Source organism: Aquarana catesbeiana, linkage group LG02 (genome assembly GCF_042186555.1).
Source record: "Aquarana catesbeiana isolate 2022-GZ linkage group LG02, ASM4218655v1, whole genome shotgun sequence".
Classification (NCBI taxonomy): domain Eukaryota; kingdom Metazoa; phylum Chordata; class Amphibia; order Anura; family Ranidae; genus Aquarana; species Aquarana catesbeiana.
Window position 1 is genome coordinate 404,221,656 of NC_133325.1, and position 18,205 is coordinate 404,239,860.

At 43.1% G+C, this 18,205-nt stretch overlaps 1 long non-coding RNA gene across 1 annotated transcript; it reads left to right on the forward strand.

Annotated features, from left to right (window-relative positions):
• The first annotated feature begins 5,222 nt into the window (after nucleotides 1-5,222).
• On the forward strand, nucleotides 5,223-17,590 carry LOC141128194 (uncharacterized). The gene is made up of 3 exons (XR_012241657.1): nucleotides 5,223-5,337; nucleotides 8,684-8,789; nucleotides 16,067-17,590. It is a non-coding gene; the product is annotated as an uncharacterized lncRNA (long non-coding RNA).
• The last annotated feature ends 615 nt before the right edge of the window (nucleotides 17,591-18,205 follow it).

The window sequence follows — 18,205 nt, forward strand, 5'->3', positions numbered from 1 at the left end:
ATCACCAATGTAAGGAACATTCTTCCCACTGATTACCAATGTAAGGGACATTCTTCCCACTGATTACCAATGTAAGGGACATTCTTCCCACTGATCACCAATGTAAGGGACATTCTTCCCACTGATCACCAATGTAAGGAACATTCTTCCCACTGATCACCAATGTAAGGAGCATTCTTCCCACTGATCACCAATGTAAGGGACATTCTTCCCACTGATCACCAATGTAAGGGACATTCTTCCCACTGACTACCAATGTAAGGAACATTCTTCCCACTGATCACCAATGTAAGGAACATTCTTCCCACTGATCACCAATGTAAGGGACATTCTTCCCACTGACTACCAATGTAAGGAACATTCTTCTCACTGACTACCAATGTAAGGAACATTCTTCTCACTGACCACCAATGTAACATTCTTCTCACTGACCACCAATGTAAGGAACATTCTTCTCACTGACCACCAATGTAAGGAACATTCTTCTCACTGACCACCAATGTAAGGAACATTCTTCTCACTGACCACCAATGTAAGGAACATTCTTCTCACTGACCACCAATGTAAGGAGCATTCTTCCCGCTGACCACCAATGTAAGGAGCATTCTTCCCACTGATCACCAATGTAAGGAACATTCTTCCCACTGATCACCAATGTAAGGAGCATTCTTCTCACTGACCACCAATGTAAGGAACATTCTTCTCACTGACCCCCAATGTAAGGAGCATTCTTCCCGCTGACCACCAATGTAAGGAACATTCTTCCCACTGATCACCAATGTAAGGAACATTCTTCCCACTGATCACCAATGTAAGGAACATTCTTCCCACTGATCACCAATGTAAGGAGCATTCTTCTCACTGATCACCAATGGAAGGAACAATCTTCCCACTATTTATTTAATCCATATTGAGCATTATATTTGATTGGCTGCTTCTGCTTGGCACACACACACAATCGCACATGATGATGAAGTCATCATCATGTGCGATTGTGCGTGTGTGCCAGGCTAAGCAGAAGCAAACAGCCAATCAAATATAGTGCTCAATATGGATTCAATAAATATGCATAGCCATAGATATCATAAATGAAGTGTAATAAAGTGATTTGTGCAGTGCAATAGCAGAAACTACTTTTAAGTAGACTGCGGATGCGACTACAGGAAATAACCAGAGACTGTGAATGCGACTGCAGGAAATAACCAGAGACTGCTAATGCGACTACAGGAAATAACCAGAGACTGCAAATGCGACTATAGGAGATGACTAGACTGCGGATGCGACTACAGAAAATAACCAGAGACTGCAAATGCGACTACTGGAAATAACCAGAGACTGCGAATGCGACTACAGGAAATAACCAGGATTGCGAATGCGACTACAGGAGATGACCAGAGACTGGGGATGCGATTACAGGAAATAACCAGGTAGCCAGTTTTAAAATTTAAACTTTCAGCAATGCACAGCTATACAGGGGGGTCAACAACATTTCCAGGGATGGTTTAGAAAAAAAAAAAAAAGGGGGTCTACAGGCTGTGTATATACGGTAGGCAGAAGGACCTACCTGACCAGCCGGGCTCACCTCCCGCTCTCAGAGGTCTGGAGCTTTTGGAGGTAGGGGGCGGGGATTTTTGTGGTCCAGGGCAGAGCTCTCAGAAGTGCAGGAGAGGTGCTCTAATTACATACAGACTCAGACTACATGGGGAGGGGCGGGGCAGGGCAGGGTCAGAGCATCAGTGGAGCTCCCTGCCCCGCCCCTCCCTGCTGACAGAGCCTCCCTCAGCCTAAGCCAAGCCCTGCTCGGGCAGCGGGCTGGCCGCGACGCCGGGAGCTGTATTAATCCGGGAGGACGGGGGTTTTCATGCGGTGCGGGGGGCGGCTTTTTTCCGCTCATGGGGCCCCTCCTGACGTCGGGCCCTCGGTCGGTGACCGAGTGCCCGAATGGTCAGTCCGCCCCTGGATATCAATAGAGTAGGCTATTTAGGTAAGACCTCATGGTTTATATACGTCCCCTTAACGGTCCTTAAGCGGTAGGTTTGGGCAAACGTCGTCATGATTCTGGATTACACTCTCAGCTCTGCTCTCTTGTCTAGGATGTTGCTTAGAGAACTGCTCAGGGACGTCAGTCCAGTCATTTTTTACGATCCCCAGCCTGTTCCAGGTAAGGGGGCTTCAGTCACTTTGGGTATGTCTGTATCATGCCATGGGACTTATTTCCCCGGGATGGAATCTGGCCCTCCATCCTCGGTTCAGCATTCAGACTCGATTGTCAGGTCACAGACTGAAGCACGACTCGATCGAATCAGGTGGTTCTGTGTCTGGGATGGTTTCTCCATGTTTGACGATGCTATTTCCATAAGGCATGGGCCTTATCCGCCTACTCCATCACATCCATCAGGTATCCAGCATTTTGAACTCCTACCAGTTGTCCTTTTGCACTCACCCTCCCACTTCCCCAATCCAAGCATGGGTAGGCCAGGGGTTGGGGGCATTTCAATGAGCCACTTCACTGGTGTCTGTTTGAAGTATTTCGATCTTCTCGGCCATCATTTGGCAGGGGCTCCTCCGGCCAGCCCTTGCTACCTTTCCCCCACATATCCTCTTATTCACAAATTCTCATGTCTAGGTTGTCTCGGGCATCAGGCTCAATCCAATCTTTCACGGGACGTTTAGTTGGGTTCTGGGTAGCTTCGCAGGTTATAGGGGGTTCCTCACCAAGTCAGGAGTCGGTGGGTTTCTCCTCTCATAGCGGTCACTGAACGGATACATACTGTTGCCATCCGGGCGTACGCTACTCCACTTGATGGATTGTTACCCTCCCTTCTTCACCTAAATTTGTGTCTTTTTGCTCTCTTTTCAGGCATACTGACCAACTAGGCCAAGGCACACCTCAGGCCTTGGTTCTTAGGAGTATCGCATTTCCCACTTGAAGATTCTGACTACAAGTGTAATGCCCCGTACACACGGTCGGGTTTTCCGATGGAAAATGTCCGATCGGAGCGTGTTGTCGGAAATTCCGACCGTGTGTGGGCTCCATCGGACATTTTCCATCAGATTTTCCGACACACAAAGTTGGAGAGCAGCAGATAAAATTTTCCGACAACAAAATCCGTTGTCGGAAATTCCGATCGTGTGTACACAAATCCGACGGACAAAGTGCCACGCATGCTCAGAATAAATAAAGAGATGAAAGCTATTGGCCACTGCCCCGTTTATAGTCCCGACGTACGTGTTTTACGTCACCGCGTTTAAAACGATCGGATTTTCCGACAACTTTGTGTGACCGTGTGTATGCAAGACAAGTTTGAGCCAACATCCGTCGGAAAAAATCCTAGGATTTTGTTGTCGGAATGTCCGAACAAAGTCCGACCGTGTGTACGGGGCATAAGGCTGGCCAGAGGCTACCCTGTATTTGTTGGAGGAGTCTGAGAGGGCTATTTAATCCTCCTTCTCTGTCAGGGCCGGTGTTGTTGGCGCTTCTAGGTTCCCACCCACCCGTTTTCCCCAGCCTTCATACATACTCATAGTACTTTTTCTTATTCTTACATTCAGGGTATGCCCTCTTTTCAGGCATACTGACCAGCTAGGCCAAGGCACACTTCAGGCCTTGGTTCTTAGGAGTATCGCATTTCCCACTTGAAGATTCTGACTACAAATGTTGGTTTATTTTGCAGATCTAACAGATCATATCTAAAGAGAATAAACCATAAAGGTAGAAAAATTCTCTACGAGGAACGATCGTTCGATTTTCATATAGTGTGTCTACAACTTTTGACATCCGATTCAGACAATCCAAACGAAAATTTCCGAAGGGACAAACACCAATTTTTTTCTCGTACGTAAACAGAACTTACAATTTTCGCTTAATGTGTTGAATGTGCCTTTGTCGTACAAGAATTTTAGTACAATTAGTACCACCCTCAGTTTCGACTTGCTATAAACATTGAGGAAAACCAGACAATCAATCGCCTGGTTTTCTTATAGTGTATGCCCAGCTTAAGTCAAACACGATATTTGGGGGGCACACCCTAAAAGATGCATTAAAGATGGTGCAGCCATAAGACCGTACAGTAGAAGAAAATATTACAGCGCACACATGCAAAAAAGACATTTACCTCCAGCAAGGCTAGTTTAAAACACCTAAACATTTTCAAAAAAACATTATCAAAAAATATGGGGATTTGGTCACACCATATTGCTATATGGTGCTAAGCCCACTTACTGCGACAAAGTACCCCATGATTAATGGGGTACCAGCTTAAGTCAGGGCAAAATGTATGCAAGTCAATGTCCAACCCGATATTTTGCCAGCATGATCAGTGTCTGATTTTCGATCCCTACTAGTGAATTTCTCGTAACTTTGATGAGGTCTGAAATTCCTTAAAAATAGACCTTTCAGTAACTTTAAAAGTCTGCATGAATAAATTCTACAGAATTTACAGCAACAATATACATTTTCAAAAAAGTTCTTTTTTTTTTCACTAAAATTAGTAAATGAAACACTCTTGTTACCTAAAAATATTAATAATAATAATTAGCCTGTGTCTCCTATGTTCACTCCCTTGAACAGCTAAAACCTCTATTAGAATCTTCAACAATTAACACTTTTGAATGTCTGCTTCCTCTGCAGCGTGCTGTGCTTCCACCTGCTGACCCCCTACTTTGCTACTTTGTCCTTAAGACCTCATTGGCATTGGAGAGACTTGTCAAATCGCATGACAAGTTGCACCCGATTGCAGGCAATCACACTGTTTAAATCGGTATGACGCCGACTTTGCAGGGCCGCATCAATTTGAAAAAGTAGTTCCTGCACTACTTTTGGCGATTTCGGGAGCGACTTGCATAAACATCTGTGCATGAAGCCGCGCAGACGTCTTCCAAGTCGCACCCGAAGTTGCACTGACATGCAGCTTTGAAATCGCATGACTTCACATGAAGTCGCACGATTTCAAAGCTGCAGTCTATGTGAACGAGGGGTTACTGACAAAGAAGAAAGGAAGAACAGCATGCAGTGGGGTACACAGGCAACACTCATGGAAGTCTCAATTGCTTAGAAGGAGACTGTAGCGTGTCAAGGGAGAAAAGACAGAAGACACAGGCCATGGAGAGAAAAGTTTAATGACTGTTCCTTTGTAAGGAACTGGTTTTAAGATTTGTTTTTGTTTTTTCTTTTTTGTTGCGGCAACAGTGTGAAAGCTATGTAACCTGTAGTCCAGTGACTCAGATACTGAGAGTTGGCTGCAGGCAGAAAGGAGCATTTCCTGGTGCCTATCCATGGCAGCATATTCATACGTATGCTGCAATGGATAGGCACAAGGAAAGGAAAATTACAGAAAGGTAAGTATTCATTTTAATTTTTTTTTTTTAGGTCATCTTCACACTACTGTGGTTGTGGGAATGCACGATACACATTCCTACACCTGCAGGTACCCGCAAGCCAAAATATGCTGCAGTTTAGCAGTTGCAAAGGGATGCCAATAATTCTTAAAGCAGTATTAAACCCAAACACATTTTTGTTTCCTTTTTTTAGGCTTTCTTCTATTTTCATCTGGTGATCCAGTCAGTAAATCTGATGTTTTATTCAACAGAAACGCTCTCTTGCAGTTAAAGGGATGAGACCATTTAACACTGACAGGGGCGCTTACAATGATCAGCTTTTATTTATTTATGCAAGACCTTTATCCCAAAAGGGTAAAAAAAACAGTTGTAACTCATTATAAAGTATTAGCTGGAGTTCAGCTTCAATATGATATTGTATTTAAATCCGCGAGTACTTCTATTACTCTCTAATACAGGAGGTGTGTTACTGGCCAGATCACCAAGTGAAAACAGAGGGAAAAAATACATAAAGGAAACTAACGCAGCCACCACATCTAATGATTACTAAGCTATAATATAAGCAGATGACAGCATTGTCGGGGAGGTTCTGTGATATTTGTAAGAGGTAAGAAAAACATGTAAGTGCTTACACATTATATAATATACATGTGCCTACGTTACCATACTTGCTGCTAGGTCTACTTTAACCAGTTGTATTAGAATAGCAGCATGCATGCTTACAGTATGTTACCCTTACTTTAATTTGAGCATCGTGTTTATTTCAGAGTTTTTTTTTTTTTCAATGTGGTTGTCCTCTACTAGTAGCACAACAAAAAAAACAACAACATTTGAACGATCTGTTGTGGGCACTGGAGACCAGATTAGGACCAGTTTGAACAGTCAAGAAAAGGCTTGGTCTAGACATGAAAGGCTATTGTCTGGCCTGATCGGTGTTGTCACTTGTCACATCCAGTTTGCCTAGAGACAAGGCATAACACATACCGTAGATCACCACTGTCATTTTATAAATTTTAATGGCAGGTACTAGAGCCTGGATTTTGGCCAGACCTGAAGGCACATTCCAAGCATCAAAGTTCATTTTTCTTAGTTCCTGCATGAGTACAGGGCTAAGAGGTAAGTACTGAGTACTGTGCTGGTCTAATTCTGGGTAAAACAATAGCAACTGTGAAAAAAATCTGTAGGAAATTTATGTAAAGAACACTTTTTTAGTGGCAGCTGCAGTAGTCAGGATTCTATCCAAAAAATGGCAATTCATGCATAGAGACAATCTAGATTTCAAGGCAATTTACGCACAGCAAATTAGATGTCTTTCAAAAAAGTGGAAAATCTTCAAAGTGTCTTACATGCTTATCATCAACATGAGGAGTACTGCCCATCAGCTGTTTAAAAGTATACCTGTCATTAGAAAAATAAACCAGGACACCTCATCTGTAGCACTTAAAGTGTTACTAAACTCAGAACAGTAAAATCAGCCTGTACATTGCATCCGGAAAGTGTTCACAAAGCTTCACTTTTTCCACATTTTGTTATGTTACAGCCTTATTACAAAATTAATTATTTTCCTCAAAATTCTATGAACAATACCCCATAATGACAACGTGAAAGACGTTTGTTTGAAATCTTTGCAAATTGATAAAAAAAAAAAAAAAATCATCTGTACATAAGTATTCACAGCCTTTGCCCAATACTTTGTTGAAGCGCCTTTGGCATCAATTACAGCCTCAAGTCTTTTTGAGTATGATGCTACAAGCTTGGCACACCTATTTTTGGGCAGTTTCTCCCATTCTACTTTGCAGGACCTCTCAAGCTTCATTAGGCTGGATGGGGAGCGTTGGTGTACAGCCATTTTCAGATCTCTCCAGGGATGTTCAATCGGGTTCATGTCTGGGCTCTGGCTGGGCCACTCAAGGACATTCACAGAGTTGTCCCGTAGCCACTCTTTTGTTATCTTGGCTGCGTGCTTAGGGTTGTTGTCCTGTTGGGAGAGGAACCTTTGCCTCAGTTTGAGGTCCAGAGTGCTCCGGAGCGGGTTTTCATCAAGGATGTCTCTCTGTACATTGCTGCATTCATCTTTCCCTTGATCCTGACTAGTCTCACAGTTCCTGCCGCTGAAAAACATCCCCACAGCATGATGCTGCCACCACCATGCTTCACTATAGGGATGGTATTGGCTGATAAGCGGTGCCTGGTTTCCTCCAGACATGACGCTTGCCATTCAGGCCAAAGAATTCAGTCTTTGTTTCATCAGACCAGAGAATATTATTTCTCATGGTCTGAGAGTCCTTCAGGTGCCTTTTGGAAAACAACAGGTGGGCTGTCATGTGCCTTTTACTGAGGAGTGGCTTCCATCTGGCCACTCTACCATACAGGGCTGATTCGTTGACTGCTACAGAGATGGTTGTTCTTCTGGAAGGTTCTCCTCTCTCCACAGAGAAACACTGGAGTCTGTCAGAGTGACCACCAGGTTCTTGGTCACCTCCCTGACTAAGGCCCTTCTCCCCCAATCACTCAGTTTAGCCAGATGGCCCGTTTTAGGAAGAGTCCTGGTGGTTCCAAAATTCTTTCATTTACAGATAATGGAGGCCACTGTGCTCATTGGGACCTTTAATGCTGCAGACATTTTTCTGTACCCTTCCCCAGATATGTGCCTTGATACAATCCTGTCTCTGAGGTCTACAGACAATTCCTTGTACTTCACGGCTTGGTTTGTGCTCTGACATGCACTGTTAACTGTGGGACCTTATATAGACAGGTGAGTGCCTTTCAAAATCATGTCCAATCAACTTAATTTACCACAGATGGCCTCCAATCAAGTTGTAGAAACATTTCAAGGATAATCAGTAGAAACAGGATGCACCTGAGCTCAATTTTGAGTGTTATTGAAAAGGCTACGAATACTTATGTACATGTGATTTTTAAAATTTTTAATATATTAGCAAAGATTCGAAACAAACTTCTTTCATGTTGTCATTATAAGGTATTTTTTGTAGAATTTTGATGAAAATAATGAATTGAATCCATTTTGGAATGAGGCTGTAACATAAAATGTGGAAAAAGTGAAAAACTGTGAATACTTTCCGGATGCACTGTATATGCAGTAAAGCATGCTTGGTATACTCACTGTGGAAGGGGTTAATTCTCTGTATTGAGTAAAAACGCTGTTTTTTTTAATCAGAAAAAAAGGTTTATTAAAAGAATAATAAACATGCATTTGAAAATTGAATCTACATGTACATTGATCAACTAAAGTATATTGTAGAACAGTTCAAAATACATGCATCAGTAAGAATGGCCAAGAGCCATACCATGATATAAAGTAATGACATGAATGTTCTTAATACAGGTAAAAAGGCTGTTTGATCCTGTCTCCTCTGATCCTCCACGTCTTCCACAGTCCCCAATCTATCTCCTGATAAGACAGACAATGTAACCAGATAACAGCGCCACAGGTTGGTGTGCCTACAATAATCTATAGGACTGCTGTTGTTCTAATTATTGATGGTATCATTAAACAAAATAAATCAATGATAAGTAGATTAGCACAGGTCCTCACACTAAACTCTATACACAATACTAATAATGTGCAATATATATACCTGCACTAATTGCATATAATACCAATTGTGCAAATATGGAAATAAAGTGCAAACATACAAACATTTGTATGTTTGCACTTTATTTGCATTTTTGCACAATTGGTATTATATGCAATTAGTGCAGGTTCAGTTGTATGAAAAAGTATTTGCCCCCTTTCTGATTTTTTATTTTTTTTTGCATATTTGTCACACCTAAATGACTCAAATCATCAAACAAATTTTATTATTACACAAAAATAACTCAAGTAAATACAAAATGTAGTTTTTCAATGATGGTTTCATTTATTAAGGCAAAAAACCTGTCCAAACCTGCCTGGCTTTATGGGAAAAGTAATTGCCCCCTAAACCTAATAACTGATTGTGCCACCCTTGGCGGCAACAACTGCAATCAAGCATTTGCGATAACTGACAATGAGTCTTTCACATTGTTGTGGAGCAATTTTGGCCCACTCTTCTTTGCAGAATTGTTTTAACCACTTGAGCCCCGGACCATTATGCTGCCTAAGGACCAGAGGTCTTTTTCCAATTTGGCACTGCGTCGCTTTAACTGCTAATTGCGCGGTCATGCAATGCTGTACCCAAACGAAATTTGCGTCCTTTTCTTCCCACAAATAGAGCTTTCTTTTGATGGTATTTGATCACCTCTGCGGTTTTTATTTTTTGCGCTATAAACGGAAAAAGAACGAAAATTTTGAAAAAAAATGATATTTTCTACTTTTTGTTATAAAAAAAATCCAATAAACTAAATTTTAGTCATACATTTAGGCCAAAATGTATTCGGCCACATGTCTTTGGTAAAAAAAATGTCAATAAGCGTATATTTATTGGTTTGCGCAAAAGTTATAGCGTCTACAAACTAGGGTACATTTTCTGGAATTTACACAGCTTTTAGTTTATGACTGCCTATGTCATTTCTTGAGGTGCTAAAATGGCAGGGCAGTACAAAACCCCCACAAATGACCCCATTTTGGAAAGTAGACACCCCAAGGAAATTGCTGAGAGGCATGTTGAACCCATTGAATATTTATTTTTTTTGTCCCAAGTGATTGAAAAATGACAAAAAAAAAAAAATATTTACAAAAAGTTGTCACTAAATGATATATTGCTCACACAGGCCATGGGCCTATGTGGAATTGCACCCCAAAATACATTCAGCTGCTTCTCCTGAGTATGGGGATACCACATGTGTGGGACTTTTTGGGAGCCTAGCCGCGTACGGGGCCCCGAAAACCAATCACCGCCTTCAGGATTTCTAAGGGTGTAAATTTTTGCTTTCACTCTTCACTGCCTATCACAGTTTCGGAGGCCATGGAATGCCCAGGTGGCACAAAACCCCCCAAAATGACCCCATTTTGGAAAGTAGACACCCCAAGCTATTTGCTGAGAGGCATATTGAGTCCATGGAATATTTTATATTTTGACACAAGTTGCGGGAAAGTGACACTTTTTTTTTTTTTTTTTTTTTTTTTTTCATAAAGTTGTCACTAAATGATATATTGCTCACACAGGCCATGGGCATATGTGGAATTGCACCCCAAAATACATTTAGCTGCTTCTCCTGAGTATGGGGATACCACATGTGTGGGACTTTTTGGGAGCCTAGCCGCGTACGGGACCCCGAAAACCAATCACTGCCTTCAGGATTTCTAAGGGTGAAAATTTTTGATTTCACTCTTTACTGCCTATCACAGTTTCGGAGGCCATGGAATGCCCAGGTGGCATAAAACCCCCCCAAATGACCCCATTTTGGAAAGTAGACACCCCAAGCTATTTGCTGAGAGGCATGGTGAGTATTTTGCAGCTCTCATTTGTTTTTGAAAATGAAGAAAGACAAGAAAAAACATTTTTTTTTTTCTTTTTTCAATTTTCAAAACTTTGTGACAAAAAGTGAGGTCTGCAAAATACTCACTATACCTCTCAGCAAATAGCTTGGGGTGTCTACTTTCCAAAATGGGGTCATTTGGGGGGGTTTTGTGCCACCTGGGCATTCCATGGCCTCCGAAACTGTGATAGGCAGTGAAGAGTGAAATCAAAAATTCACGCCCTTAGAAAGCCTGAAGGCGGTGCTTGGTTTTCGGGGTCCCGTACGCGGCTAGGCTCCCAAAAAGTCTCACACATGTGGTATCCCCGTACTCAGGAGAAGCAGCAGAATGTATTTTGGGGTGTAATTTCACATATTCCCATGGCATGTTTGAGCAATATATCATTTAGTGACAACTTTGTGCAAAAAAAAAAAAAAAAAATTTGTCTCTTTCCCGCAACTTGTGTCGCAATATAAAATATTCCATGGACTCGACATGCCTCTCAGCAAATAGCTTGGGGTGTCTACTTTCCAAAATGGGGTCATTTGGGGGGGTTTTGAACTGTCCTGGCATTTTATGCACAACATTTAGAAGCTTATGTCACACATCACCCACTCTTCTAACCACTTGAAGACAAAGCCCTTTCTGACACTTATTGTTTACATGAAAAAGTTTTTTTTTTTTGCAAAAAAATTACTTTGAACCCCCAAACATTATATATTTTTTTAAAGCAAATGCCCTACAGATTAAAATGGTGGGTGTTTCATTTTTTTTTTTCACACAGTAATTGCGCAGCGATTTTTCAAACGCATTTTTTGGGGAAAAAACACACTTTTTTAAATTTTAATGCACTAAAACACACTATATTGCCCAAATGTTTGATGAAATAAAAAAGATGATCTTAGGCCGAGTACATGGATACCAAACATGACATGCTTTAAAATTGCGCACAAACGTGCAGTGGCAACAAAATAAATACATGTTTAAAAGCCTTCAAAAGCCTTTACAGGTTACCACTTTAGATTTACAGAGGAGGTCTACTGGAAAAATTACTGCACTCGATCTGGCCTTCGCGGTGATACCTCACATGCATGGTGCAATTGCTGTTTACATATGACGCCAGACCGCCGCTTGCGTTCGCCTTAGCGCGAGAGCAGGGGGCGACAGGGGTGCTTTTTTTTTTTTTTTTTTTTTTCTTTATTATTTTTTTGCTTTTTTAATCTTACTTTTAAACTGTTCCTTTCATATTTTTTTTTTTAATCATTTTTATTGTTATCTCGGGGAATGTAAATATCCCCTATGATAGCAATAGGTAGTGACAGGTACTCTTTTTTGAAAAAATTGTGGTCTATTAGACCCTAGATCTCTCCTCTGCCCTCAAAGCATCTGACCACACCAAGATCGGTGTGATAAAATGCTTCCCCAATTTCCCAATGGCGCTATTTACATCCGGCGAAATCTAAGTCATGAAATACTCGTAGCTTCCGGTTTCTTAGGCCATAGAGATGTTTGGAGCCACTCTGGTCTCTGATCAGCTCTATGGTCAGCTGGCTGAATCACCGGCTGCATTCTCAGGTTCCCTGTTGAGACAGGAGAGCCAGAGAAAAACACGGAAGACGGTGGGGGTGGGGGGGGCATTCCCTCCCACGGCTTGTAAAGGCAGTCTAGAGGCTAATTAGCCGCTAGGATTGCTTTTACATGAAAGCCGACCGCTGGCTGAAAAGAATGATACCAAGATGATACCTAAACCTGCAAGCATCATTCTGGTATAACCACTCAAAGTCGTGAATGGCGTACCTGAAGACAAAAAAATGGTTAACAATGGTTAACAATAAAGCACAGTAAACTAAACAGTAAAGTATAAATAATTACACACCTGAAAAACAAACATGATAAAACATAATAACAATAACAATAACAATAAAACATTGCAGAATAGAATACAGTAAAAAAGAGCAGAACAATAGAGAGAGAGAATAGAGAGAGAGAGAACAATAAAACGACAACTATTTTTTTTTTTATTTCATTTTTTTTTTTTTTTTTACACTTTTTTTGTAACTAACTTTTATAACGGTAACCGGTTCCAGGTTCGGGTCTCTCAAAATGCGATGGCATCTTGGGAGACCCTGTGAAAGTGTGCCTAGTCTGTGCAATGCTGTACTCTACGCTAATACTCAACTAGTGAATGGTAGCGTTCAAAACATTCACCAATGCAAAGACCAGGATTGTCAGGACAGGAGGGACAATAATAGCGGGTCTCACGCCTATATCCGCGCTTGCTGCAGACACAACATCTTTTTTGGGGGGGTTCGCTGGGTAGGGGTACTCGGGAGGACATAAAGAAAATGCCTCTCATGCAGCCGACTGCATTTGGTTGGGGATGTGAATGGGGGAAGTATGGGCGCTGCAGAAGCGGTGGGTTCCCAATTAGGATTGGCGAATGCAGCAGGAAGGGCATTATGGGCACGACGGGCCTGTGTTTGTCTTTTTGGTGGCAGCGGGACACTACTTGTGCTTGCCACCTCACCAGCTTGAACTGCACTTATGGGACTCGCCACGTCACCACGTGTTACTGCAGTGCTGGTTTGACTACGACCGGGGTGTACTAGGCCGCTGGCGCTTGCCAGTTCCCCAAAACGCTACCAAAAAACTGTTAGCGATCGCAGGGATCAGGCCTGACTCTGCGAACGCTGCAGTTATGCGTTTAGTGTTTTGTAAGTGACAGTGATCAATCGATACTGCACTTGGGTGGGCTGGGCCGGGCGGAGGGGCAAAACGCAGGTGCTAGCAGGTATCTGGGCTGATCCCGCTAACACTGCGTTTTTGGGAACCCTAAACTGCTGGTGACGCTAGTATAGATCTGATCGGATCAGATATTGATGCGATCAGATACTATACCACTAAGGGAGGTGTACGGTGCGTGCGTGGGTGTTAGCGGTACTGGCGCTAACCTGACGCTGCCTGGGGCTGGTGCTTGCCAGTTCACCAAAACGCTACAAAAAAAACTGTTAGCGATCGCAGGGATCAGGCCTGACTCTGCGAACGCTGCAGTTATGCATTTAGTGTTTTGTAAGTGTCAGTGATCGATCGATACTGCACTTGGGTGCGCTGGGCTGGGCCGGGCGGAGGGGCAAAACGCAGGTGCTAGCAGGTATCTGGGCTGATCCCGCTAACACTGCGTTTTTGGGAACCCTAAACTGCTGGTGACGCTAGTATAGATCTGATCGGATCAGATATTGATCCGTTCAGATACTATACCACTAAGGGAGGTGTACGGTGCGTGCGTGGGTGTTAGCGGTACTGGCGCTAACCTGACGCTGCCTGGGGCTGGTGCTTGCCAGTTCACCAAAATGCTACCAACAAAACTGTTAGCAATCGCAGGGATCAGGCCTGACTCTGCGAACGCTGCAGTTATGCGTTTAGTGCCTTGTAAGTGACAGTGATCGATCGATACTGCACTTGGGTGGGCTGGGCGGAGGGGCAAAACGCAGGTGCTAGCAGGTATCTGGGCTGATCCCGCTAACACTGCGTTTTTGGGAACCCTAAACTGCTGGGGACGCTAGTATAGATCTGATCGGATCAGATATTGATCCGATCAGATACTATACCACTAAGGGAGGCGCATGCTGTGTGCGTGGGTGTTAGCGGTACTGGCGCTAATCTGACGCTGCCTGGGGCGACGCATATCACCGCCGGGCGATCGGGGGGCTAAACCTTTATTCGGTAATAAACGGCGGGTGCCCTGACACTATAAAAAAAAAAAAAAACTAACCAGCGTCAACCGTAACGGTTATACAGTGATCAGTGGTGAAAGGGTTAACTAGGGGGCAATCAAGGGGTTAAAACATTTATTAGGTAGTATATGGGGGTCCCTGTCACTATAAAACGCTGACGGCGAACCTAAATATTTACCTCACTAACTAGCGTCACCAGCGACACTAATACAGCGATCAGAAAAATGATCGCTTAGCGACACTGGTGACAGGGGGTGATCAAGGGGTTAAAACTTTATTAGGGGGGGTTAGGGGGGTACCCTAGACCTACAGGGGGGTAACAGTAACTGTGCTAACACAGTAACTGTCACAAACTGACACAGCAGTAATCAGAAAAAAAAAAAAAAAACTGCTGGTGTCAGTTTGTGACGGGGGGGGGGGTGATTGGGGGGGGATCGGGGGGCGATCGGGGGGGGGATCGGGGTGTAATGTGTGCCTGGCATGTTCTACTGTGTGTGTGTGTGTTGGTGCACTCACTCACATGTCGTCTCTCCTCGGGCCGGAACGGAAACTACCGACCCGAGGGGAGATTACATCACTTCCTTTGCTGCTGTTTAGCATACAGCAGCAAAGGAGTGTTCCCATTGGCCGGCGGCGATCGCGAGGGGGGGGCCACGAACGGATGGCCTCCCCCTCGTCTCTGATCGCCGGGGGACAGAACGGGACCGCCTCGGGCGGCGGGGGGGGGGTCCGATCGGACCCCCCACCCGCGGAAGGCAAATCACGTACCCTGTACGTGATTTTGCCTGTCCGTGCCGCCTTGCCGACGTACATCGGCGTGAGGCGGTCGTCAAGTGGTTAATCCAGCCACATTGGAGGGTTTTCCAGCATGAACGGCCTGTGTAAGGTCATGATACAGCATCTCAATTGGATTTAAGTCCGGGCTTTGACTAGGCCACTCCAAAACCTAAATTTTGCTTTGTTTGAACCATTTGGAGGTGGACTTGCTGTTGTGTTTCGGATCATTGTCCTGCTGCATAACCCAAGTGCACTTGAGCTTGAGGTCACAAACTGATGGCCGGACATTCTACAAGCTTTAACCAGACACGAATAGAAGTCACAAGACCGCTATTTACTGCTGATGAGAAAAGGTATTTAGCAGTTCATATTTACTAAAATAATTGCATTTACATGATCTGTGTACTGTGGGAGACCAGATAAAGTGAATGCAGGGTCCTGGGTTTAGTAACAAAAAAAAAAAAAGTTGTGAAGCTGATGCCAGGGACTGTCTATAAAGGAAAAGCACAGTCGTTAATTGTCTCTGAATTTATTTATTTGCCCATAGGCCTAACGTGAGAGTTGCCCTTGTCAGCCAGGAAAACATGTATGTAAGAACAAACATTCAATTAAAAAAGGCAGATACTTGACCAATTTAAACCTCTCCCAATCACAAGGTCTTTTGGTGGTTGAATCATTCCTGCATGTTTAACTCCCTTTAATGTCTGTAGCTCTAAAGCTGAACTTCAGACGAGTAGCTGTGAAATAAATATATGTGTAGCGATGGTGAACTATAAGTGTAATATTGTGTACTCTCCCTGTCATTCCTCATCCATAGTTGTATCCCTTTAATGCTGGACGCCAGTGACTGTCATCCTATCTGTGAGCCCAACCCAATGGATTGTGGGACTAGTAGTCTTTCTGACCAGCGATTCTATTGCATAACCAAATATCGGGACTACACACCCCAGGTGTCCTTGCTGCAATTCAAGGAGAATTCTGGGAGAGAAATAAAAGAGCCAGGAGATGCACCTCACGCTTCTTCCTGGGCCTTGCATGATGCACATCTCTCTGTGAATGGGGAGAGAGAGGTTGCGGCCTACCACGCGGTGTTCAAAAGATTCCAGCCCGGCCTCAGAGGGCCTAAAACCTGCTTGCTGTTTGTCAGACATCCACACAGCACCAACTCAGCAGCTCGACACCACATTCGTCCACCTTCCACACCTGTGAGTCATCGCTGGCGGCTTCATTGACGCCTGTCTCTTCCAGGACTGCTGCTTGTAAGGAAAGGGTAGGGACAAGACCAGCCATTCCACACAAGGAGAGAGAGAAGCAGTAACTTTATTGCAGGAAGCTCTTGCACAAAGGCAACATTTAACATTGAATTACTGCACAGATCTGGAAAAAAATGCATAAAGTACACCAAACTTCAAGTAATATTACACATCTGGTACTTCAACAATATTTGCTTATCCCAAGGTCAACTTTAAAATGTGTATTAAGCAAAACCTTATACTTTTATATATAATTTTCTGGCTGCCTGTGTCCCACTGGGGAGCTTTCCCTTCACTTTCTGCCCCAAAGACACAACAAAAAGAAGAAGAAATCCCTTCTTGGGCTCAATTCACATTTGTACAATGTAGTGTTAATGCACACCTACTGTATTAGCATATCCGTGTCAATGTGTGTTATGTTGCACATTAATTTGTGTTGCATTAACATCCTATTTCTTTAAAAAAAAAACACCTTTTTCCAAAAAACATAACCCACGATACTGTGTCAAAGTGCATTGTGGAATGCTTCAATGCAGGTGTGTAGGTGGTGTTTACCTTCAGTACATTGGAGTGCACGCTTTACTGCAATACATAGGTGTAAAGCCATCCTATGAGGGTTGTCACCAGAACTAGTGACCCCATTAGAAAAAATTCCCTCACTTCATGTCCCAGTGATTTTGGATTTATCATATTTTTCTGTGCCAGAGACAATGGTCCCCAGGGCAAACCGAGACGGACAATCTCCCCAGTAAGAACATAGACAGCAATAAAGTCTGACAGGGATTTTAATTCCTCCTCACTCTAGCCAATATAAGAAAGAAAAAATAGATTTTAGAGCAACATATAGTCTGACTGTCATGCTAATCCTCTGGCTTCAATGCAAAGCTGTCCATAGACCGTAGTGAATGGTAAAATGTGCACATGATCATACTGTGGCTCAATATCATACTGGTGTTCATTTACTAAGAAAAAATGGAAGTAATGGTCTCTCTGCATTTAGTTACGCCCAATTAAGCCAATTTAGACAACTATTCGAATGAAAAAGTGCGCCTTTGTAAATGTCAAATCGGCATATCCGCAAATTTGCAAGTCCCAATTGCTACCAAGTTTCTTATATGGAACTGCACTGCAGTTATGATCACATGAATGTGAATAAAACATTTTTATGTGAGATGTGCTCTACCTTGTGTGCGTCTATTTATGTATATTACAGTTAGTATTCCTAGTTAATTTTCTTCTTTTGCTAACGAATGCATTTATGAATCTCTGCTATTCTGTAAAGTTACATGTATTGAACATTTAAAGCGGAGTTCCACCCACATTTTTCACTCCTCACCATGCAGCACTAATGTGCATCTTTAAAATATATAGGCATTTTTTTTTCTGTTCACTTACCTGATTGATGCCTATATCTAATTTCACTTACTCCTTTAGCAGCCGCGGCCATCATTTCCTGTTTTGCATTGGTTCCTGGGAGATCTTGGTCAGCTTGGCATGGCACCGCTCCTGTAACATCAACATTGGTGTCCATGGAAATTCTTGGTCAGCTTGGCATGTAGCGGCTCTAGTAACATTTCAAATTGATCACACCTGATGCACAGATCTCATCTCTTAAGGTCCTGAAATGTCATAAAAGTACAAATACACCCCAAATGACCCCTTTTTGGAAAGTAGACATTCCAAGGTATTTAGTAAGAGGCATG